Source organism: Protopterus annectens, chromosome 12.part0 (genome assembly GCF_019279795.1).
Source record: "Protopterus annectens isolate FY-2018-M chromosome 12.part0, PAN1.0, whole genome shotgun sequence".
Taxonomy (NCBI): domain Eukaryota; kingdom Metazoa; phylum Chordata; order Ceratodontiformes; family Protopteridae; genus Protopterus; species Protopterus annectens.
In genome coordinates this window covers 1,071,630,222-1,071,656,433 of record NC_056746.1, presented here as the reverse complement: position 1 = coordinate 1,071,656,433, position 26,212 = coordinate 1,071,630,222, and the positions used below count along the sequence as shown (strand labels likewise).

Here is a 26,212-nt window from a genome sequence, read left to right as displayed (position 1 = left end):
AGTGTGGGAAGAGAAGCAGGGGTCAGTGTAATGGTGGCCAGCAATGTCATAGGTACTGTCACACTTCTGGTCTGAATAAGTCTATGGCCAGCACTTTGCATGTGTGCAGGGCCATTATACTGGGGCAGGCAAAAACCAATGCAGCCACAGCAAATCTAACTGTTCTTTTGTGTGATGACCCATGGAATGGCCTGGCTCATTTATGTAGCATAATGGAAAGCCAGTATAAGGCCATCCATTATAGCCAGCTCCATTCTTTTGGCTTGTCTTTCTCTACTTCTAGTAAGGAAGAGCACTGCTAGAAGGCTAGGGCATAGTTTGCACCACCACTTACACACTGATATTCAGTATTAAAGGTACTGTAGGACAGCAGGGACACAGAATGAATGGGGCATTTGTGCTGATATCATCCACACCATTCATACTCATGGAGTACACCATACTTTGTTCAAGCTTTGGGTCATGCTGAGATATTCCCTGGAAAGGTAGTTGCCATGGACAAGGATATACATGTTCAGCTCACTTATCTCCTGTGTGTGCCCTAGACCTGTCCATAGACATCAGTACAGAGTTTAACCATCTGCTGGAGCTGTGTCCATGCACTCCCACACACACCCATCAACACTGCTCATCTCAGTATACTAGAGACATCACCACCTCACTGACCAGCCTTCTCAGCTCTGCACTTTCGACAGACCATGACAATAGCATGCTAACCCACAGCATTAGCCTGGACCTCTACTCCAATCTACATACTGACCATTGTTGACATGTTTCCATGCGGCCTTCCTGAGGTGTGCATATAATGGCAATTGTGCCCTGTAGCCTAATCAACCATCTGGAGCCCATTTTGTTTTAGAATTTTAAGTGAGTCTATATTATTCACTTAAACTGTTTGTAGTTATGGTGTTCCTGATGCAGGTTGTAATGGTTGCTTTACATATAGGAGACTGTATCTGAGTGCAGGAAGAGTTGTGGTTACTGGTACCTTGGGGATTTTAGTGCAAGATCACTAACAGTGGATTTAGGAAGTTCTTTTTCTCTACTACTGTGCAATCTCATAGTTGGTATAAGGAAGGGGGTTGTGAAAGGGCAGGGTGGAAACTGCCTGCTGCAAAACACACTGTCAGATACAGTGTGGCCAGTTCATGCATGGTAGAGCATAACTTAGTTGTGGTACTGCAGTCATCATTGTTGTTGTTCTATATTATGTTTAATCTGGTCCATAGCAGTGAACTAGACACTGCCTTGTAACTAGTGCCATGGCATACTGTGCTCACCTCTACCTCACAGGGTCATACTCTGCAGGAAGCTCCTGCACCAACTCCAGGATGTACTCTTCCCAAATGTCTCTCTACTGTCATATTTATTTGCATAGCAAGATGTTGTACACTACTGCATGCACAGCAAATATTTCACTGCATGTTTTGGAATCATACAGCAGGGCACCACAGGAGAGATCTAAACAGTGGAAGTGGGTCTTCAACAATCTGAATACACATTAAATGATGATTTATGTCTGTTACAAGGTGACATTGCATTCATTTTCTGCCATAATCTGTAGTTTCCTATTGATGTTCTTAACCATGGCTCCAGGGCATATCTGTCATCACTAATAAGATGGCACTGTGGAAAATCACCCTGCATAGACTGCTGATATGTCAGATGTGAGCCAGTTGTGGGAATTGCTGGCTCTGCCTTGGTGACCCAAAGACACATTATATACTGTATTATACCCTGTGTATTACAGGTCACCTGGTCTGGTATTTGATGGAGTGACATCCCTTATGGTTGATATATTGTTGCCTGTGTTCCCCAGGTAGGGCCTTGATAGCAATGTGATTGCAGTTAATAATTCTCAGTACCTCAGAGAAATGGGCTATTTCATAAAATACCTGCATGGTGTTTCTTCTGTCCTTGATAGTGCATGGGAAGGTTATATGCTCCAACACATGGTGTAACATGTCATTGAGAAACTGATGGTCTGGAAGGTCCCTACTGCCAGTATCGTCAAAGATAAACATACCTTGGTATCCACAGGAAGGGGTACTCCACACATCCAATAACTCTGCATTTGAGGGTGATACATCTAAAACAGTTCTCGTATGACACCTCTGTTCACTCAGGTGTGTGTGTGTGTGTGTGTGTGTGTGTGTGTGTGTGTGTGTGTGTGTGTGTATATATATATATATATATATATATATATATATGTCTACTTCTGATTGTCAAAAAGCCCACTTTTTTGACAACCAGAAGATCTAACCCATTTTAGTGAAAGTCCACTAAATCGAAAGTGCACTTTCGCAAAAGTCGGTTCTCTGAAACGCATTACAGTGGGGATAAGAAAATATATCCTTTTCTCCACTGTAGTGCAATCTTGGATTTAGTATATTTAAAAAGGATGGATGCAGGGGTGCAAAATATTGTTTAGAACAGTTTTGTTTTGTTTGTTTTTTGCCGGTTCAGTGAACCGGCTTTTGCAAAAGTGCACTTTCGATCTAGTGCACTTTCGCTTTAATGGGTCTCGATGTTACTAGTTCAAGATAGTGTAATTTCGATCTAGCAACATAGACCAATAGATATAGATATAGATATAGATATAGATATAGATAGATAAAAATATAGATATAGGTATGTGTGTGTGTGTGTATATATATATATCTACAGAGAAAGTGAGAGAGAGAGAGAGAGCACAATGTACGTTTTATATGTTTATACATTGCAAAGTCAAGATTCATTAATTTGATTTTACAGTATTGTTAAGCTCAGCAAATCAAATGGTTTCAAATGGTTGAGATAAAAAATATTTCTCACTGTACCCTCACAATCCCCTTACTTAAAAATAGCAGACAAGTGTAGGGTAAACTACTAAAACAAATCTTGTAACACCTTTATTGAATTATCACTTGTGACACAAGCAGATTTACATTAATATAAAAGTAATCAAACTATATTAACATAACAAGCATTATACTTCACGTATATTGTCTATATATCTTTATTAAACCATCTCTTACTACATAGGCATACATTTATATAAATGAAAAAAACCACACAGACACACTCGATGCAAGCATTTTAGATCACTTATAATCTACCAAATCTTTTTCACTCAAACATTTCATAGCTCATTTAAGTCCTGACGCCTTTTAAACCTCATTCCTTCCTTGTATATATTGTTCTCACAATTCCCATTATTTTCTAAATAGTTTGCTCCTACCTTTTTCTAAAAATCTCAGTTACAGTTGTTTTATCTCTGTTACTGTACTCACTACTTCCAGTATAGCTAGTTTAGATTTTGATTTCCTTTTTCTCATAATTGCTTTTTTGACAGCCACCATTATTAGACACAGTAAGGCCTTACCATGTCTAGTCAATTCTGATTATGTATGATAGCTCAGAAAATTCATCTCCCTTGTCAGACCAATCCGCCCACCCAGCATCTCCGACAGTGCATCCCGCAAGTAATCCTTAAATCCACCAGTTCACCACACTCCCAGAAAATATGTTCCCAGTTATCTCTTTCTTCCCACTTCACACCTCCAACATTTGCTGTCTGCCTGAGGAAAAATTCTCTGGAGTCTTACTAAATTTGATCAAGATGATTTATTAGTCAGTATAAGGTATGGGTGGCTTACCTTTCCCTTGCATAAAGTAAAGACTTATTATAATGTCCATGGGTTTTTGGAAAGTGTGTTCTCCTAGGGGAAGATATCTCTCTCTCGCTCTATACATATGTGTGTATATATATATATATATATATATATATATATATATATATATATATATATCCCTTTCTTACAAAATCAGAACTTATCACACCAAGGACATTTGATCAAATTTCCACCATTTTAAAGATCTAGTTTCACTGAATTGCTGCTTTGATGACGCTTACATGTGAACATTACAGATAAATGGTGCACGTGTGAGTAATGTGTTTAATATTGTTCAGTGACTGCATCACTTTGAGACCTGAGATCATGTTTTATTGGTCAGTTAGTTTAAGGGAGCATCTTGTGATAGTTTGCTTGTATCAACCCTGGGGTTGTGTAGTTTTACAGGAGGAGAGTGCAGTCAATTTCACTTAAGATCAGTTGATCCACATTCTCTGAGGTGACCGGTTACAATGTTAGAATAATTCATTTGGTGGCTGTGAGAACAGTAAAGGGACTTACAACCTGCATAAAGATTATTTCTTTTTTGATTATGTCTTGTTATTTTTTTCCGCAAAGTTTCACCTGCTAATAGGCTTCAGTGTGCCTTGTGTAACTTGCTTACGACTCATTGGGAATTAGTCAATTTGTGTTGATTCTTTTTATATATTTCTATCTGTTTTCCTTCATTAAGATGAGTTAGACCCATATGTGTGTGTGTGTGCGTGTGTGTGTGTGTGTGTGTGTGTGCGTGCGTGCGTGCGTGTGTGTGTGTGTGTGTATATATATATATATATATATATATATATATATATATATATATATATATATATGATTAGCTGAAATATTGAACACCATATGGTCAAGACCATACTGGTCGATATTTCAGATGATCGATCACTTTAAAAACAACAAACAAAAATATGTTACTGCAGGGGGGCAAGCCCCACTGTACACACCCCTACTTAAATATACCAACTCCAAGATAGCGCTACAGCAGGAAATAGGAATAATTCCCATTCCGCGCTGCACTGTCGATGTAGCATGATCTCGGAGTTGAAATAATTAAGTAGGGAGGTGTGGGGAGCACAACCCCCCCACACGGGGGTGCAGGGGGGCTTGTTCCCCTGCAGTAACGTCTTTTTGTTTGTTGTTTTTTTTTGTGTTTTTAATATTTTAAAGTGATCGATCATCTGAACTATCGACCATATGGTCTCGACCATATGGTGTTCGATATTTCAGCTGCTCTATCTTTTCATAGGTAACCGTACATATATATATATAGATATATATATATATATATATATATATATATATATATATATATAGATATATATATGTGGTGTGTGTGTGTGTGTGTGTGTGTGTGTGTGTGTGTGTGTGTGTGTGTGTGTGTGTATATATATATATATATATATATATATATATATATATATATGTGTGTGTGTTTGTGTGTGTGTATGTTTGGCAAAATGACAATTTATATTTTGCAGCAGAGATCAGTAATAGGTCTATTCACTTCATGCACTTTTACAGCTTTAAAATATTTATTCACTTCTAAGTATCAAAAATATTTCCTTACTGCCTCTCTTCTTGCTAGTAAGAAGACTCATTAATATAAGTACCTTTGCTTCTATGAAGTAAAAGAAATATGATCAAATACTGGGAAATAAATACTTTTTCAATGATTTGCAGTCTCTTATCCTGCCATATATGCACAGTCTGGCAAACAAACACACACACACACACACACACACACACACACACTCCTAAAATAGAGTCTAATCATTTTGCACCTGTGCTAATACAGCCAACTTCAAAAATGTAAGCCATTTTCAAAGAGGAAGTATCAGATTTGCATGTTATATAAAACTTTCATGAGACTGACCTTTAAGACAGCCAAGAGTGCAAGCCCTCCTATGATCACACCTGTGACACCCCTCACCCCAGATCAGGGTTATGATCATGTTAAAAAAGCAATTACTGGTATCATATATCTCTGAATAGCAGCTGGACATGAGTGTACACAGGTTTCTGTCTGGCTCTTTCTTCTGCTGGCATTGTAATCTACTTTATATCTTATTTTTAGCTGCTCACTCTGGCTTCTCTGCTATCACTGTAAATTTGTCTGGCACTCTACACAGTTGTTTTGACTAACCTACTAGACTGCCTTCTGCCCCATGCATATCTGTAACCCTTCTAATTAAACTTCTTAGCTGTATTCATTGCTAAAATGCGTGCATAACATTTACTGCTGAAAATCAACTATTATAACCCATCTGATTCATTGTTCTTTCATTGTATGTTATTCCCAGGTTGCCCCTACAAATACTCAGCAAACCAATATTTACTAGAATGCTCTCAGAAGAAAATAGACTATATCTGAATGAACAGGCAAACAACAGTAAAGGAAAAGATGATGTCAACTGAATGTTCCTGATTTCATTCCGACGCCATTTGTCATCGAGCAATTTTGCTTGAAATGATTTCTTAGGAAGCAGCACATTATTCTCTGTTTCTATCTATATGTATATGGCAATAAATAAATAAAAATTGGTTGATTAGAACTGATTTCACTACTATTTGGACTACTGTACATCCTCTAATGCTTATGACACTGGATGTTTCTAATATCTTACCCTGACCACATGGATAAAGGCAGAGGCACAGTCACATGACAGCTAGTCACAAATCAGTGCAGCACTATCCAGATTATGGAGTCCTCAAACCAGTCTGTCGAAGTTAGGGCTTTGTTTTTGCCACAGCATGTAGCAGTCTTGGAGCTGATGTAATAAGGCTGAAGAGTAAGAGGCAAATCTCCTATGTGTTAAGAACTGGGGGTGGTTGTTTCCCTAAAAGGAGTTAGAATATGGCTTGAATATTTTGTTCATTCAGAATACTATTTTTTATTTTATTTTTTTGTTGTATAAATTGTTTGGGATACAGCAATAATGGCATCTTTATAAAAGCACACATAGAATCACACATATCTCTGCAAGTCATTCTGTGTCACCACAACAATTTAATGCACAACTGCTATGTTTCTTATACTTTTACTCTGGGAATCAGAGATGTGAGTGGTTACCATAAGGCTCAAAATCAGCTCCTGTGCATAACAGGTTTGGTAGGTGTGTGGCACTAAACCTTTAGACATTTTTCTTGTTTCTTTTTTTGCCACATGGTAGGAGGGACCCATAAGTTAGTTAGGTATCTGCTATTAATCTTCCTTACTCTGCTACACACAGATCACTTTAACTTTTATGCTAGACCAAGAGCATCCCTGAAAATTGGTGGAACAGATACATGGATTTATGAGACAAAAAAGAAAGGAGATTACAGTACCATTCTCAAAATGGCTTGGGAGTACCTGGATGTAGCCCTACTTCCCACTGTATGAAATAGACATCCCATGAATAACTGTGTCCTGCATCCACAGAACCATGCCTTTCAAACACCTCATCCCTCTCCTAGGCTGGCTGCTACCTCTGTCGGAGATCTCCAGTATTCATTGGCAATCATGTCATGGAGGCAATACCTACCCGTATGTTCCCATACCTTCACCTTTGAATTAGGTAAGTAGGCTAATACCTTTTAATTCTTCCCCACAGCCATCAGCTCTTCCAGTTGTTTATCAAACATGGGGTCATCTAGCTCACTGTCAGGGCTTCATCCCTCTGTGCAACACTATGAATTTGTCATCCGCTATATTTTACACAGTTTTACCATCCACTGTTTTATTTAGAACTCCTGCTCCCCATAAATGTGTACAAAACACAAGTCTTACTAGAAGTCAAGTTTAAGCTTTAAGGTCTCAATTATGATACACTCATTCATATGATAAAAGTGCAAAATGCTAATAATCAAAAGCCATTACTCTTGAAATGTGCAAGGAATTCTAACACTCTAATAGAGGCGTACCTTCAAACCAAGCCAAGTATAGCAAATCCTTCTGCTGAGCTTACCACTCAGACTGGGCTGGAGTCGACTCTTAGGGGTGTATTATCAACATGGCAATTAGCCATGATAGTTGACTTCTCAAAGGGTACAATTATGCATTCCTTAGTTTTGAGTTTAAGACCATGGCTTTGGCAACATTTGTTAGTCAGTGATAGGCCTTCTTGAAGAATGCTAGTGTCTGCAGGGAAGTCGATGATAACTCCCAGTTTGCATTCCTCTCAGACTTAGTCAGCCATAAACCTTCATCATTTGCTTCCATTTAGAGAAATAGATGCCAAAAAGGAACAGGCCCTGGGGGACTCTGAAAGTGATTAATTAAACAGGTTTTAAGGTGTGTATAAAAAGGGTTGAATTTCTTTCTTGTGTTGTTCTGAAGAAGTCCAACAGAGGTTGGATGAAAGCGCTTAACTTGTGAATAAAAGGTTTGGAACTTAGCCTCGGTGTCCAGTGGTGCTTTTGTACTTAAGTGGAATGTGTGAACAGTCTTGTCTTCATCTGATGCTTTGATAACCCTCTCAAAAAGTTCACCAGATTTAATAGACATGACTGCTTTAACAAATCGGAACTGTGATGTGCATTTGCAGGTTACCTATGTCCTCATTTATCATGTCCATGATGATTCTTTCCATGGCCTTGTATATGAAGCTGGTCAGACTTATGGACCTGCAGATACCTTGATCAGTGGTTGGACCTACTTTGTGCTGGGGAATGACTGTAGCCATCTTCCATTCCTTACTCACAAAATTTGACTGTAGGCTCCAGTTGAAAAGTTACTGAAGTGGACCAGAGAGGTCATGTTTCATATTATTTATTAAGCATCCTGGGATGTTATCGGGTACATCAATGCAGTGATTTTGGCCTTGGAAAGTGCATTGATGACCTGTTCCCTATTAATGGTTGAGGAGATTGTAGTATGTGGTATTTCCTTTGGACTACTGGGGGGAGTTGGGGGGATTTGATCTGAACCTGTCAGCCAAAATGTTGGCAATGGCCACCAGTTCTTTATGGGTGATGCCATTTACAATAAGTTCTGCTCTAAGTGAAAGTTGCTCTGTGTGTAAATCTGCTCTGATTCTGAAACACTTGCTCTCAATGTAAGTAACTTACTTTGGTGTAAGGCCTATGTATAAACAGGCATATACCAGAAGCCAGATTCCAGAAGACCTTCTCTGCATAACTGGTCTCTTACACAGATAGCATGTGTTTTGGAAATGGGCCCCATATCTTCATCTTTCATCAAGCAAAGGTAATATGATACTGCCAGTGTGTCAGAACATGTCATTTTCTACTGCTAAAACAAAGAGATAAAGCATGGGACTCGTGGCATCAAAATAAAACTCAAACTAATAGACAGGCATACCAGGAGCTAAGGAACAAAGCCAAAAAAACAAATTAAGACACACAAAAGGAATCAATATATAGGCATTCAAACCAAACACAAAAATAACTTGCAAAAATTCTGGACTGCCATTAATAAAATCATACAACCAGGAAAGACCAGTACTCTACCCCCAAACATTGACACCACCACCAATGACATTGCCACCCAATTCAACGAACACTTCACCAAATCTATCCTAGCCCTCACCAATAGTAGTTCTCCCACTTCACATCCATACCTATCTTCCATACCAGCAGACCAAAACCTCTTCTCCTTACAGCCTGTCCCAACTAGCACAATATATAAATACCCAAATAGGCTTAAACCCACAATCCTGGCCACAGACAAATTACTTGCAGAATATCTAAAGATCACAGCCAAAGCCATCTTTTATCCAGTCTCCATGCTCATTAATCGCTCTTTATCATAGCAAAATGTTCGTTCTCTGTGGAAAATTCCGCATTTTACCATCCATTTGCCATTCTATCCCCTTATCTAAAATCCTTGAAAAATGTATACATTCTCAAATAATGCACTATCTCCTCACTAATAAACTTCTAACCAACACCCAGCATGGATTTCGTCCCAATCACAGTACTAACACAGCCTTTATTAGCTTTACCAACACAGTAAACCAACACTGAAACAATGATAACCTAGTAGCCACTGTATTCTTAGATCTCTCCAAGGCCTTTGATACTGTCTCCCATCCCAAACTCCTTTCTGTTCTCTCTGATCTTAATCTCAGTTACTACACACTAGCATGGTTTCAAGACTATCTAGCCAACCACCAACAGGAAGTAAAATGGCAAAACTGCTTATCTCCCCTCCTACCTGTCACCCTAGGGGTCCTCCAAGTATCCATTCTTGGACCTCTTCTTTTCAACATATTCACCAACCAGCTCCACAAACTACCCAGCATGCCATTCTAGTCCAGTACGCCAATGACTCCACTCTAATCTGCTCCACCCCATCACTCCCTCAACTCCAGGAATAGACACTAGTCCTTCACCACTGTTGAAACCTGGTTAGCCAACTCTCACTAATACTTAACCCCAATACAACACAGATAATGATATTCTATCCCACTACAACTTTTAGATAATAACACCTCTATCACACCTGTCCAACACACCAAACTTCTAGGGGTTATCATAGACCACAACATGAAATTCAATATGCACATTGCACAGACAATTAATAAATCCATTAAAAATTTGGAATCCTATATAGATGCAAAAAGTGTCTCACCAATGACAGTAAAACCACCATCGCAAGAACCCACTTACTATCCACACTCCTCTATGCCTTCCCCATACTTATCAACCTAAACAAAGCAGACTTTAACAAACTAAACACCTGCAACAATAAAATAGCTAGGTTTGCTACTGACTCACCCTTCAGGGCACATCACTGCATAACAATCAAGCAACTATCCTAGCTAGAATTACCCAACCTGCTCACATATAACCAGGTTACAATAGCCCACCAAATTCTATATTATCCCAATAGAATTCCTGCTCTTCAAGGTCAACTTAATTGCTACTCTAACAAACACCTATTAAGATCCACCAATAAAGCACTGGCTGACATGGGCAAAAGCAACGATAGCTCTGGGGACTCCTTGTTTTCCATTTCTGTTGCAAAAGCATGGAATACCATCCCTGTAGAAATTAGGACCACTAAAAACAAAAATAATGTTGAAAAAACTCCTCCAGACCCATTTACATAGCTCTTAGTTATGTAATTGTTCTGACCCTGGGTAGCTTCACTTAATTAGATCATATCATACTTTAACCTTCTATGAAAGCTTGCAACACCTCTTTTCTCTACTCTTACTCAATCAATGTGTTTACTGTCCTAGTCACTGATGAACATAACCAAATGACTGAACAAAATGTCCTTTCAACTGTATTGTTTATTATAACACAATGGGCTCCTTACAGTATATTTACTTCTTGCTCCTTTCTTGGCCTTGAAACTGTACCTCATTAACTTTTTGTCTCTGTACTGTACTTTATTAACGTGTATTATATTTGCTGTATTGTATTTACTGTATTTGCTGTACTAATCTTTGCGGAGCTTTTCTCCCCGGGCCTCCGCTGAAATGTGATCCATGCCTAGTTGGACATTCCTGGTAAACAAATGTAAAATAAATAAATAATGGTATATTACAACTTGCAAGGATTAGATAAACTGGTCTAAAATTAACAAGATAGTAATATTGGTTTAGAATATGTTAACGTTCTGCATGGGATAATAGCAGAAAACACTGTGACTTTGGATGCTGACACTAACAACAGAGATGTTAACTTTCCATTTTAAGTGAAATGAATATCAGTTGAGTACATGTCTATATGCAAGTTCTTAATGAGACAATGAATTGAAATCACAGGAACTAGTAATTTATGAGTATTTTAAATATTTAAACCGAGAAAGGCTGTGTCACACTCAAAATGAAATTATTAATTTAAAATAGGGGCACAGAACATTTCTTGAATGAGAATAAATACTCCTCATGTAGCATATATGTCCAGTGCCAAAAATGCCTACGAACATGAATGAATTCATGCTTTATTTGCTCTGTCACACACCAGCTTCTGTTTCCCCTGGAACACTCATGTGCTGTGCACATGATCATTGGTGAAACACCCAGTCACTTCTATTTAATTCCTGAACCACTTCTAGGAACTAACTAAACTTTTAAAACCTTTGTATCACTAAATTTATCGACAAGCGTAGACAGCTGAGGTTTAAGCACATACTTCTTAAAAAATCTATTTGCAGAGTCTTTTCACAGTTTTAAAGTTCCACAAATAAAGGATACATATTTACTTGCACTTAGGGTTTTCATGAAATATTTACAACAATGCTAACACTATTATTTATTCATAGGACTTTCCAGTCTAACACTGTATTATTCTGTTAGTTTCTGCATGTCTGATTTTCTTTTATTCTTATTTTTAGGCTTATTGTTTGAAATATTAAACTTAAAATACTATATCCAATTTGACAAGTTCATATAAGATGTGACATCAGAACTATCTGAAGTAACAGTGCTTCAACAAAATTTGGTGAGATGGCTTTCTGACAGGATATATATCATCTCACAGACAATGCCATTATCACTGACAGCAGAGTTAGCATCCTCTCAGTTTTACACACACACACACACACACACACACACACACACACACACACACACACACACACACACACACGTACTCGCACACACTCACGCATTCGCACACACACACACACACACACACACACACACACACACACACACACACACACACTCACGCGAGCACACACACACACACACACACGTGCACACACACACGCGCACGCACACACACACACAAGCACTCGCACATACACACACGCACACACACGCACACACACACACACACACACACACACACACACACACACACACACACACACACACATCACATTGTGCTTCATGCACTGAATTAAAATATGATTTGTAAGCAAAATACAAAAGAATAAAGGTAAAATAATGAAATTTTTCCTTTTTCATGTGAAAAAAAACTGCAATGCTTAAATTTGTAGATTCATTGGTAAGTAGTAGGCTATCTGACCTTGTAGACCATTTTAAGTCAAGACAGTTTCCCTTTTTGTGTTCAAATTAACCCATCGCATTTGATGAGAGATTAGCCTTACCATCCCATGGTTCGTAATTATATATTCATCTAATGAGAATAATTGGGATCATACCACATATAATTTGAGAGGACCCATGCATGGGATAAGCATTTTGGAGCTGCCTCTGTCCATTAGTAGTACAGGGGGAAGTCCTGTGGTAAATTTTCTGTTTCCCATCCATAGATTAAAGTTGTGCTTGAATATGGAGAGGGATAAAGTTATGCTGATGGGGAGTCTGCTCCAAAATAGCTGTATCCTCTGTGAAATATACTTGGCCCTCCAAACTTTGCTGTTGATGTTTCAGAAGAGGTTTAGATCCCTAGATTGAGTATTTCTGTTGCCATTTGAATTGCTGAAGTGCAGTAAATCCATCAGTATTGGATCAGGGGATGCCTTATATACAAGACACAGGTCACCTCTTGGCAGTCTGTAGGATACTGAGTATAGTAACAGGGCTTTGACTCAGTCCATGTAGGACATGTTGTTTAAACCTTGTATCTTTCTAATAAGCTATCTCTGTGGGCATGCCAGTTGGTGCATGTGTCTGGACAGATATGTGCCAAAGGGGTATTATATTCAGTGATTGGGCTAATGAGGGCTGAGTAAAAGATGACAATGGCATCCCAACAATGGACACATGTTTGTCATAAGTTATGCCACTGTCCTCATAAGTTCCCAAATTCTGAACAACTGGGTCAACTCTTAGGGGTGTATTGTCAATGTGGTAGTTCCCTGGGGGTAGATGACTTCACAAAGGTACAATAATGAATTTTTGGCATTTAGTTTCAGTCTATGATTTTTGTACCAGTTATTTATTTGGAACAAACCTTTCTGTATGATGGCAAAGTCATTTGGAGTTTCAGTGACTGCTTCTAGCTTGCAGTCATCTGCAAACTTAGTCAGCCATAACTGTTAGGCATTGGCATTCACTTCAAAAAAAGTAGATGACAGACAGGAGAGGTCCCAGCACAGAATCCTGAGAGTTTTCACTGGTGACTGATCTCTTTGTGGATGTAACCTCCCCTGTATTGATTTCCTGCTTCCTCTCTTGAGCCAGTTGGCAATCTAGTGAATGACATAGAAGATTATTCCCAGCTTATTTGCTTTTCTACTATGCATGGGTGGGGATTTGTGTCAAAAGCTTTGGCCAGGCTGAGGAATGTGATGTGTTCTATTTTGCCTTCATCTATTGCTTTGGTGAACTTTTGAAAAAATATCCCAGCTTGAGTAAGCATGATCTGCCCTTAATGATTCCAAACTGAGACAGTTTCAGTGTCAAGAGGTTTCTTAAGTCCTGATCGATTAGTTCCATGATAAATCTATACATGGCTTTGCATATGAGGCTGGTCAGACTTGTGGGTATGTCTGTAACTGCTTTCTATTTGCTTGGTACAAAACCTGCATGGTGGTTGAGATTGAAGAGTATTGTTGTGGGTGTGGCTAAATCATGCTTCATGCTATCTAAGATGTATGCAGGGATTTTTTTTGGACCCATTGATGCAGTATTCTTAGCTTTTGATAGCACTTTTAGGACTTGGTCATGTTTGGTAGCTGGGGATGAGCTAGTTTCAGGTATATCTTCAAGGACATATTATACTAAAGGGGTAAAGTTAGAGCTCAATTTATTTGGCCAGTAGTTCAGTGCATTGCTGCACTGTGCTTTTGAGATTACAAACATAACTGAAAAATGCCTTGTTATTATCTTTGGCAGCTATTTTAGCATCAAACTTAGCTTTGGTGGATTTAGTTAATTACTGTTCTTACTTTTCGTCAAACTTATTCATAGCAAAATACTAAGATAGCTGAAAGGCCATTTTAGACATAGTCAACAACCTGAGGGCAGAATCAAACCCTATACCTTGTTTCTAAGAGGTGAAAATCCTAACCATTTTTACATATTGACAACTTTTCATTTTATTATAAAGCTTGCTGATATTATGGTTCCACCATGTGGGTTTGTTTCTGTAGTTTGCCCTGCATTTGTTCCTACAAGATACAGCTGCATCTATGCACGTGCAGAGTTAACTGGGTTTGGTCAGGATTTGAAGCTTGCCAAAGTATCACTTAGGAGTAGGAAGTTTGTCTTAAAGAAATTTCTAATGGTACCTTGGGTGGGAGGGATCCCTGGTTTCAGTTTTATTTTGAAGGTGACTGCTTTAGGTCAGAGATAACAAGTGGTGAAGATAACGCAAGGGATGGTGCAAGATGCACCATATTAGTAAGGACAACATCCAAGATGTTATTCCCCCTAGTGGACACCATGACTAATTGTTCCAGGGCATTTGTACTGACAAGGTTCAAGGATCTCTGTACTTGTGCACTAGTGGTGGTGTAGGTTTCCCAGTCTATAGTTGGATAGTTTAGATCACCTAGGGAAATAGCACTGTAGTCTATTTTCCATAGATAGGCATTGTGGCTTTCTTGTGTTATAGAGGGAGTTCTATAGCTAGCTCATATCTGGTACCGGACCTTTCCAATGGTTATTTGGGCATGAAGAAGCTCCAGTGCATTATATTGCTTTACCAGCCTTGATGTGAGTCTTTTCTGGATGTAGATTGAGGCACCTCCACCTATTTCCCCCTTCTGTGCAGTAGCTGCTATAAAAGTGTGGAAGGTGTTACAGCCATGCACAGTTGGCACACTGTCTGCTATTTTAAACCATGGCTCAGTCAGTTCATAAATGTCAATGTCCTCCAGGGGAGAATGGCTTATAGGGAGTGGAGCTTCATGTTTAAGTTCCTTGCAATGATCAGTAACACCTTCATATTTTCCTTTGGTTGTTTCATTATGTTGGTAGGTTGGCATTGCCTGAAGAAGGCACTATAGGAGTGGACAATGTCTTTTCCAATAATCAAAACCCTAGAGGAGACAGATGCAGGTCATCCCTGGTGAAGCAGCCTGGTCTGTCAAACATATTCTCCCAGGCTGACAAATGTTGGACCCCCTTTGAATGACACCAAAAACTAAGTCAATTATTGAAATCAAGTATTTTTTGCTCATATCACAGCATCATCCTTGGAGAAGGTAGAATACTGCTCAATGCTAGGCTCATACCTGCCTTGAACACATAGTCTGAGAACTTTGTTATGTCTCTCTTCATATAGCTCAAGGAGGTACACCTCAGGTCATTGACACTAGCCTAAACTATGACAGAATCATACTGGTACCTGTTCAAGGACTTGAGTGCATTCATGATCTGACAAATACTGGCTCCACACAAGTAACTAACTGTCACTCTTTCCTTGTTCAGCCTGGTACAAGGCACATCTGAATGTTTTACAGAAAGTCACCATTTTTGGTTGGGTCAGTTTCTGTCTTAGAGGCTCAACATCTGTGTCTTTGGAACTTCTTGTACTATATAAGGAGGTAAGCTTGACTTGCCGAGTGTGCTTTGTGCCCAGGCTGCATTTTGAAGGTCTTTGAGATTAAGCAAGTTAATTTTTAAAACTTCAGCGTATAATGGATTATGTGTATTGTGATAGCCTTGGAGAGGTATGATGTGTAGTGGACTGCTGAAGATTTTGGTGTCTGAGTTTACTGTGTATGAGATTTTTGCCTCTAAAGATATTATATGTGTACATCTGTCATACACTGTGGTATGCAGTTTGAGTAATACATGACCAACAGACAGTATGAGTCAATTCTTACATTTTCTCAACTCAAGATATCCATCTCAGTCAGGCTGGCTAGAGAAGTTATGGGGAAGTACCGGTCCATGATAAATGGCTCTTGGGACAGGGTTAACTATAACTGCTTGATGTTCGGTTATAGAATAACATTTGGGTGGAATTACTACTGATTATTTAAAGGTCAGTACAAAATGACTAGCCTGGAAACCTTCTTCTGCCACCAGCAAGAACCAGTAAACTGATTATAGTAAAAAATCTCACTAACTTCGTACTAAAATCAGTGAAGACAATATCAATACACTCGATATTAAGCTATTTTAAAGTCTTTTAGCCTGGTGAGTAGTTTAAGGGGGGACAGTCTTTGCAAAATGATACTTATGTGCTTATTGTCAACAGCCAATAAACAAGGAGAGGTAAAGAACTATGTTGTCAAATTATCATAAGGAGTCGACAATAGATATGCTGGGTTTAAGAACACAACTACAATTTGTAGGTAGGAAGAGAAACAATTAGACCCCTTGCACTGCGCTGGCTGGCCTTGAATTGCCTTAATGCAAAGAATGGTCCTGAACTAGCCTGACATAAAGTACACTCAGTATATGAGTGAAACTAGGATTTAATGCTAACAGTTAGATCACTTAAGCAGCAAAATACACTGCAACTATGTAATGGAATTATTAATATAGGCTTAATATTCTTAGATAAAGCAGATATGGACTGTTAAAATGAATTTAAAATCAGATGAATAAATGAAAACTTATCTTTATGTAATGTAACTGTTACAACTATTTTAATTAATATTATTTAATTCAATTATAAGTGTTTAAATTATTTGTTTTTATGTGAGAAGAACTATTTTGTAGAAACTTAACATGGATTTTCTAGAGCTGGTAATCCCTGCATAGAGCAAGTGTGTGTGCGTGGGAAAAGACACTAAAATGTCTGACTAGTACTCATAGACAGCTATGCAGGAGGTCCAGAGAAGGGGCACACTACCCTGTATATAAGCAGATATGGCTGGCACCATGGCTATGTGTGGCAAGACATTTTACAACCTGTTCAGAACAGCTGCCTGCATGAAAGCCTTGTATATGGATATGGGACAACACTATTCAGCAGCCCTCTTACATTACTCCACAAACACCTGGCAGTGGACCAAATCACCAACCCCCCAGCCACCTTACCCAACATACACTTGGCAGGCATCAGAAACACAGATCTCAGTTACCTTACCCCGCAGATATCATACAGCCATCTGGATCACAGACCACCCCCCCCCCCAAGTTACTTTACCCCTCAGACACCTGGCACTCATTTGAAACACCAATTCCAGTTACCTTACTTCACATACACATGGCAGACATATGAAATTCTGATCCTCGGTTACCTTACCCCATAAACACCTGGCAGTTATCGGAAATGTCAGCCACCCAATTACTTACCCAACATTCACCTGGCAGGCATCAGAAACACAGATGTCCAGTTACATTACCCCCAAATACAATGCAAGCATCTGAAACATTGATCCCCAGTTACTTTACCCTGCTAACAATTGTCACCCATTTGAAACACCCAGTCCCATGTTACCTTACCCCACATACACATACCAGACATCTGAAATGCTGATCCCTAGTGATCATACCCCCGAAACACCTGGCAATCATCTGAGGCACAGATCCTGACAACACATGGAAGGTATCCAAAACATCTATCTCCCAGTTACCTTACCAAACAAACACCTGGCGATCACTTGAAACACCAGTCCTCAGTTACCTTATGCCACAACACCTGGCAAGAATCTGAAACACTTATCCTCCATTACCTTTTACTATAAAACAGCTGGTAGTCATCTGAAACAAAGCTCCACTGTGCTGTACTGAGAAAGTAATGACCGTGGCAATTTTAAACCTGCAAGAGCAGAACAGAGGGGCTGCAGCAAGCAGGCACTGATGGGACCAGGAACAGTACATTTCAAAAGAGCACTGGAATTTCTTGACAGAGTGATATCAGTCACTGTGACTGCCTGTTCATGATAAGGAAATGAAGTTTGGTATGTGGGAAAAAGCAATGAAGCTGGGCTGTGGCCATCTTCATGAATACCTTCAGGAGTACTACTCAGTTTTGCATATGACAACAACAGACATAGTTGCAATAGCGCATATCATGAGGAATGCAAATAGCAAGGACTATGCTCTCCTGTGCCATTACACGTCATGCATGCATCAAAAGAGCACTCTGAATGCACTCATATCAGCTCTATCATTCCACTGCTACTTCTGTCTCCCTGCTACCAACCCTGCACTCTAGCAATACAAAGTGTCTGTGGTTCCATTGTTCCACAGGACAACAAGGCCTGTCACTGACTGATCTTAGCAACTTGTGATGCTGTCCAACTGTTATGACCAAGAGTTATGGATGGTGTCCCATCTTCGGTCACTGTCCCATCCCAATTTGACCCAGCTGGTACTTGCTAACCTCTTCTTCCATGTATGCTGTGTTATGCAGAGAAGGATCCTTAGAAGTGGTTAGGCTTTGTTAAATGGAGAAAGAATTCTGGGCAGCCTTGATGAAGATACAAGTTATGTGGAATATGGTGATGGTTTTGCAACAAATTATGTGAATGATTTTTGAAGATTTAGTAGCATTCCACATGTTGCATTGGTAACATGACAAACTGTCTTGGTCAAGTAAACTCCTGTTCAATGTAACCCAACATAGTGTGCACATGTCCTATTTGCTTGGAAATGAACAGGGATGATCATGCCAGTACTGACTGGGTATGGTTGCACAACGCATTTAAGCAGTAATTCACAGACAATTGTGTTGCATAACATGATTATTATTGTTGCCATGTTAAGAGGCACATTTAGCATGAGAGAATGTGTGGTCTCCATGTCGTAGAAGATTGACCCATGTTAATTGAGTCCTAGAGCACATTCGTTAATTTCTGTTATATCTCTCTGTTCATTCCTCATACGTCAAGGCAACTGTCATTTTAGAATTTTGAGGAGGCATTCTAAATAATAGCAAGCATTTGTGATGCTCCTTTTTTATTAATAAAATGGCCAGTAGTTTACAGTTATTACTTGAAAATAAAATGGAGATAGGGTAACAACTATACTAAATAAACTGAAAGGTACATTCCCCTGCAGCATGTGTTCTTACTGCAGTTTTATTCACTTTAGCCTTTATGTGTATTTGCCTCATATTGACAATACAGTAACCTCCCAAGGAGAATTCTAAGAGAATTTCTATTGTAATTCATTTGGGGTTATTTATTTAGAGGGGTGTTCAATCTCCAACATCTTATCCATAGATAAAACCACAAGGATGCTGCCACAGTGAATTATGAACATGTATGCTATTATGTCAAATATATATTATTAATGTTTTGTATAAGATTACAGTGGTTTGTCAGTGTCATATGCATAGCTCTCAACCTCTTAGCACAAAAAAAGCTAGACAAAGCCAGAAATAATAAGAGGACAAAGTTCCAAAAATAGGGACAAATTCTAAATATTGTTCTTATAAACTTAGAATCCTGAATGATACAAAGTCTGAAACTCAAATGCCTGCCATTATTTACTGAATTCAGTCCTCACCGATTAGCCACAGAACTCCAGAAAATCACAAATTTTATGAAGAACCGACCAAAAATATGAGGCAAAAATCTGGCAGCTGAGAGATATGGATGACTTTTTTCTGTTTTTAAAAGAGACATTGGACATGGGGGATTATAATAGTGTTAATGAGAAGAAAGATTAGTGTTAGCAAATAAATTAAAATCTTTTTCACCATCCAGGTCTGAATGAGTTACAGTCCATAAAAATATATTTAGCTTAAGATAGTTAAAAGGCATTAGTTTTTTTTAAATTATAAATAAAATTCTCTTAGTTTCTTTTGAAATGTTTGTACATATGTTTTAACAATTTCTTGTGGTATTTTAAAAGTACCTCTTTCTTATATATCCTGTGGCAAATGAGTAAAAGCAGACAAGCCACCAGGCTGAGTACACCAAAGAATACTTTAATAAAACCACATATAAAAACAATACAAGAAATGCATGAGCGATTTCAGATTTGAGCCCTTCATCAGATAAAACGCACGCAAAAGCTCATCATATTTAAACTAAAATTAACCAATGACATCTCAGTATCGCACTCTCCTCCTCTTGAGGGCTGGCTTCAGTGGTACTTCTCCATTCAAACCCCCTTCTCTTATATCAGATTGCAATTTATCAGCATGTGTTTAATAATTCCAATCATATTTTTTACGTTTATGGTTATACAAGTCATGAAATCTGATATAAGAGGAGGGGATTTGATTAATTGTACTGAGTTCAATGAGCTGAAATGGATCATTGAACTAGCAGCAGATAGAATCCTTGGTTTGAACGGGGTACTGCCACTGAAGCCAGCCCTCAAGAGGAGGAGAGTGCGATACTGAGATGTCATTAGTTGATTTTAGTATAAATATGATGAGCTTTTGCATGCATTTTATCTGATGAACGGCTCAGACCTGAAACCGCTCATGCATTTCTTATTGTTTTTATATGTGGTTTTATTCAAATGTTCTTAGGTGTACTCAGCCTGGTGGCTTGTCTGCTTTTACTCATTTGCCACAGGATTTGTATAGTTGGGCAGCGACCTTTGGTGAAGGATTCCTGTTTTTATTCATTGGAGTTTCTTGTATATCAGTTCACTGATTAGTTAGGAAGTTCCCATGATTTTTATGTAACTGTATTTAAATAGTGCAATTTGGATGTGATGTTTGTTCCAAAGAAGTCTTATTAGTGTTCAAGACAAAAGTATTTAGCAATTTTATTAGAAATATAAGTTTGTCCAGTTGCTGAAAGTGTTTTATTTTTAATTTGAATTTCTTTGCACATGGGGACTAAGTTGAGAACAGTTTCTTGTCTGTTATTATTAACATTGGGTGGAGCATCCTCTAACGCTAAATCAACAGCTTTCTCAGAATCAGGAAGTGTAGTAAGCCATGCAAGGTTATTCTGATGAGTATCAACATCCATCCATCCATGATCCACAACCCCTTGTTCCTATTTTTGTGCATGGGGTCATCTAGAGCCAAGGTTTACAGCACTGGCTGGCTAGCCCTGCCGCTGTTTTCATCCACACCACACAGTTGCACGCACACTCATACCTATGTCCAATTTAGAGTGTCCAATCCAACTACTGCATGTCTTTGGAATGTGGAAGGAAACCGGAGCACCCAGAGGAAACCCCAACAAACACAGGGAGGACATGTAGACTCCACACAGAAGGCATCCCAGATGAGAATCAAAACAAGGAACCTCACGATCGACCCCAAAATTTGACAATCTCCCACATTTAGTACAAGACATTTTACAGTTTTGTGCTAATCATCCCTTCTCCCGACACTGATTACATCTCTTTTGGGGGTAATAATTCATTAAGTGCCTTGAATAGTCACAGTGATAACATTTCTTAAGCTGAAAAGTGTAGAGAGGTATGTTCCTACAAGCATAGCCATAAATAGAGTCTGAGAAATTAACACATTCATTATCTCAACTCAGTAAAATGCCCAGGGCTTCCCAGCCACCAGCCCAGATGCTGCTAAAGTCATCGATTGTTTTATGTTTCTGTATCAAAGGAAATTCATGAGCCAAAAAGGTTTGTTGCCCTCCTGAGCAAAGATACAATTTTTTGACTGTTAAAGACTTAATTACAAATATGAAAAGAATTTCAATATGCTATATTCTGTTTAGTATAAAATGTACACAATGTAAAGCCAGCTCAAAGTATTCAAGTTACATTTATGAAGGGTTCCAATCCTAAATGAATAGCATAATAGATGTGTTTAACAACAATAGTCAAGTGTTTTACAAGAGTAACCCAAGGCCTTACGTGTAGGAAACAAACCAGTAGATTGTCAGGAGTTTTACCAGAGGTCTTTTTCATTGCAGCTGAAAATTCATATCTACCAGTCTTCTGAAGTATGCAAATATAAAGAAAAGGCACTGGCTTAACACTTAGAGGAATGAGTGCAGCTTCCACAGCTAATACCCCAGTAGTATCCACTATAGCTGCCATGTCAGAAGTATACCTGCTGGTGCAATCACCAGCACTTCACCACAAACATTAGCGGATGTAATGCTGCATTCAGGCTGACTCAAAGCTGGCACATAATGAGAAGTCTCAGTATCCCTAATCTGATGCCAGTCAGTTTTACTAGCAGCATCCTTATTTGACTCATTAAAGAGATGAAGCAATAAAGCATCAGATAAACCACCACTGTTGAGTTTTGTAATTTAATGCCATCCATGTAGTACATTCTAGTGATTCCGTAACTGCTATATAGCTCTTTGGCACTTACTCAGTGTTGGAAACATCCTACCAACAATGCAGAGTAGGGATCCATAATTCAAAATCCTGGATAAATTTCTCCTAGTTGGTATAAATTTCACTTTGGGTCCCCCCTGAAAATAGGCCATAATGGAACTAACATGTTGAACAAAAGTCAATAAGTAAAGCCAGTCATTGGAGATTTACACTAACAATTCAGCAATAATGCATCTTCATTCCTAGAAGGGTTTACAGCACAGAATGATATTATTACATTATAAAGAGGTTCTTGTTCCATATGCACACTAGGCAACGTAACTAAAAGAAGGGAGTTTCAACTACACCCAGAACAAGGGTCATAGAACCAACAGGCTCCTGCAAAACCAGGTTCAGAAGTACATGAAAATCGAGCACGATCATTGAGTTTCTCTCTGCAGACACCACCTGTTTAGGACATACACCTATATTGTCGATGACTGATCATAGTAGAAAGCATAGGTGATGCACTGCTCATTATAACACAGCAGTCAGTGTAGGACTGCCTCCTCGAATTGGATGGAGGTATAACAATGCATAACACATCGATTTACAGATGCTGGGACACACAGAAGCATTTGTGCTTTGCGACAGTGTAGATATTTTCTCCCATAGAAAAGCAAACTAACTTGGTTTCCTTCCAAAGATAAGGTCAACTAATGGTACCTGATGTATATGTTGTCTCTTGATCAATCTAAGTCTCATCCATCTGATAAAATGGGGTATACTAGAGTCTTAGCTAAATTAGGAGTTCTGAAACTGACAAATGAATTGTCACTATTTGCCTCTTTTTTATTCTGACTCAGCCAACCACTGAATTTCTGCACTCGTCTTCTTCTTGTTCACTTTGTACTTGCCCTCTCCTTAGCATGCCTCTTACTCTGTTACCTCTGTTCTACTGCCTGCCATCTTACCCCTTATTATTGATATCTGAGCAAAATGTTGACTCACTGGTTAAGGTTCCTGCCTCACAGCCTGCAATCCTACTTGGAGATTGTCAGTCTTGTACACCTGTAAACCATCTGTCTGCATCAACCAAATGGTGTCAACCTAATAGGTGCTGGCATTGTGTCTGAACCACACACACACACACACACACACACACACACACACACACACACACACACACACACACTTTATAGCCCCCTGCTATAAAGCACGCTTTAGCGCGCATTAGCGCGATTTAGCGCGGAGCTGCCACTGTTGCACACTAGGGCAGCGCCAGTTAAGCAGGTTTAAACTATTCGGGCTACCTAAAGTCCACTCTTCAAATTTTCCCTTAAAACTACCTTCCTCGAACTATACTACTGATCAAATCAGCGCATCCTATAACTAAAAAGATCATCTCTACTTGACTCCAAGTAGACCATTCTCTATCTGTTAAACCTAGCACTTGCTCCTACAGTACTTATTACCTTGATACGGCACTCTTGTCATAGATAGTACCCCAAAAAGGCAACCCCCCATTTCTCGGTCACCCACGACCCCCGGATTCTTTTTAAAGTTTTTTTGTCTATCCTTCTAGCATGTCGAGGGATCAGTTGCTAGTGTCCTCTCCTTCTCAGCTGGTGAACCTGGGAATATTGAGGCAATGCTACAATTGCCTCATGTACACAGACAACCCTCTCCTCCTCCCACAAAACACAAATACATGCGAGAGATGCAACTATACGGCCAAACTGGAGGCTGAGCTCTCTCAACATAGGACTGGCAAGACCAGTCAGGAGGAGAAGGTTACCACACACACTATAGACCCAGTCTCACATAGTACCATTACAACCTCAAATCATACACATAAACAAACAAAGACATACTCGGAGGCTCTGATCAAAATCTACCAAAACAGCAGAGGCCACCAAAGCAGACACCCAAACAACCACCACCTCAGAACACAACACCTGCAACACATAGACCTCACAGTCAGAGTGTCAAACAGTCACAGCCCTTAAGGCCAAACACAATGCCAGACACACTAGTCATTGGTGACTCCATAGTCATACACACTGACGTCCCGCTCACCAGACTGAGTAAGGAGAAGGTCACAGTAAGCTGCCTGTCGGGCGCTAGAATCTGCCACATAACGCAAGCACTCAGGTCTCTCAACAGCAGGTACAAATATGACTCAGTCATTGTCCACGCTGGTGTAAACGACCTGAGACGTACCTCCTTGGACTACATGAAAAGAGACATTGAGGAGCTCTCTGATTATGTAGCCCAGGCAGGTATGACCCTGACCTTGAGCAGTATCCTACCTTCACCAAGAATGATGCCACAATACAGAGATAAGATGATCAGCTTTAACAATTGGCTTAAACACTGGTGTCATTCAAAGGGGATCCAGTGTCTGTCTGCCTGGGATGACATGCTGGACAAGCCACGCTGCTTCGCAAGGGACGGCTTGCACCTGTCACCCCTGGGATTCCGGATATTGGCAAATGCTCTTGCCACCCCCATAGTGCCTTTTTTAGGCAAGGCTCAAATTCTAAACCTACCACCCTAGAACACAAAAAAGGAAAAAAACTAAGGGTAATGCTGCTCAATGCCAGAAGTCTAAATCTCAAAATGCACGCACTCGAGGCCCTTCTCAGTATGGAGAACATCGATGTCTGTGCTGTGACAGAAACCTGGATCAAGGCTCCTGAGAGCACCCCAGCGCTGTCAGGTTTTACCTCATATCATGCGTTCCGGCCCCAAAATCCGGACAATACCAAGAAAGGAGGGGTATCCATATTCATCAAGGACACCCACACCTCAAGACTGGTGGCAACGCACGATGCATCGGAGACCATCCAGGTGCAATTAACCATAGGCAAGACTGCTCTGCAAATTGTAGCATGTTACAGGCCACCCTCACAAACTCAGGAACCTCACATGGCCTTCCTGAAAACACTAGAGGGATAAATGTATCACCAAACACCATCATACTAGGTGACTTCAATTACCCTAATATAGACTGGGAACACTACTCAAGCCCAAACACCCTAGCCCAAAAGTTCCTGGAATTCATAAACTCAAATGCCATGGAACAACTAGTCACCATCCCCACAAGAGGAGATAACATACTTGATCTCATCATCACGAACATGGGAGCACAATGTTCAACACCAGAAGTACACCCCTCACTGGTGAGATCAGATCACAAACTAATCTCGCTGGAGGTCCTCATCCCACCCCACCTGAAATAAAAAGACCACAGTAAAGAACTTCTCAAAGCCGACTTCACACTACTAAAGACTAGTGTGGTCTCCTTTAAGGCCCCGAGCTGGCGGAAAACAGTACTCAAGCCGCTGAATCACTTACAAATGCCTTCTACCAGCACCTGCAGGACTGCATGGATAAGGCAATCCCAAGCAAAACAAAGACTCTTTGTACCAAAGGCAAGCGTCCAGTCTGGTGGACCCCAGCCATAAACAAACTCTACAACAAAAGGAGGAAGCTACTACAAGATAGAGCAAAATCCTTAAAAGGTAAGACACCCTTGATCACTATAAGTAAAAAACTAAGAGCCCTCATAAAATCATCCAAAGCAAATTTCGAGAGAACAATAGCTAAAGACTCAAAAGA

At 39.6% G+C, this 26,212-nt stretch overlaps 1 long non-coding RNA gene across 1 annotated transcript in view; it reads left to right on the top strand.

Moving 5' to 3' along the window:
* LOC122817372 overlaps window positions 1–6,200 on the top strand; it is an 81,104-nt gene extending 74,904 nt beyond the window's left edge. Inside the window, exon 3 of the long non-coding RNA XR_006367227.1 lies at window positions 5,969–6,200. This is a non-coding gene — a long non-coding RNA (uncharacterized LOC122817372). The remainder of the gene's footprint in view (window positions 1–5,968) is intronic.
* Window positions 6,201–26,212: the final 20,012 nt, after the last annotated feature.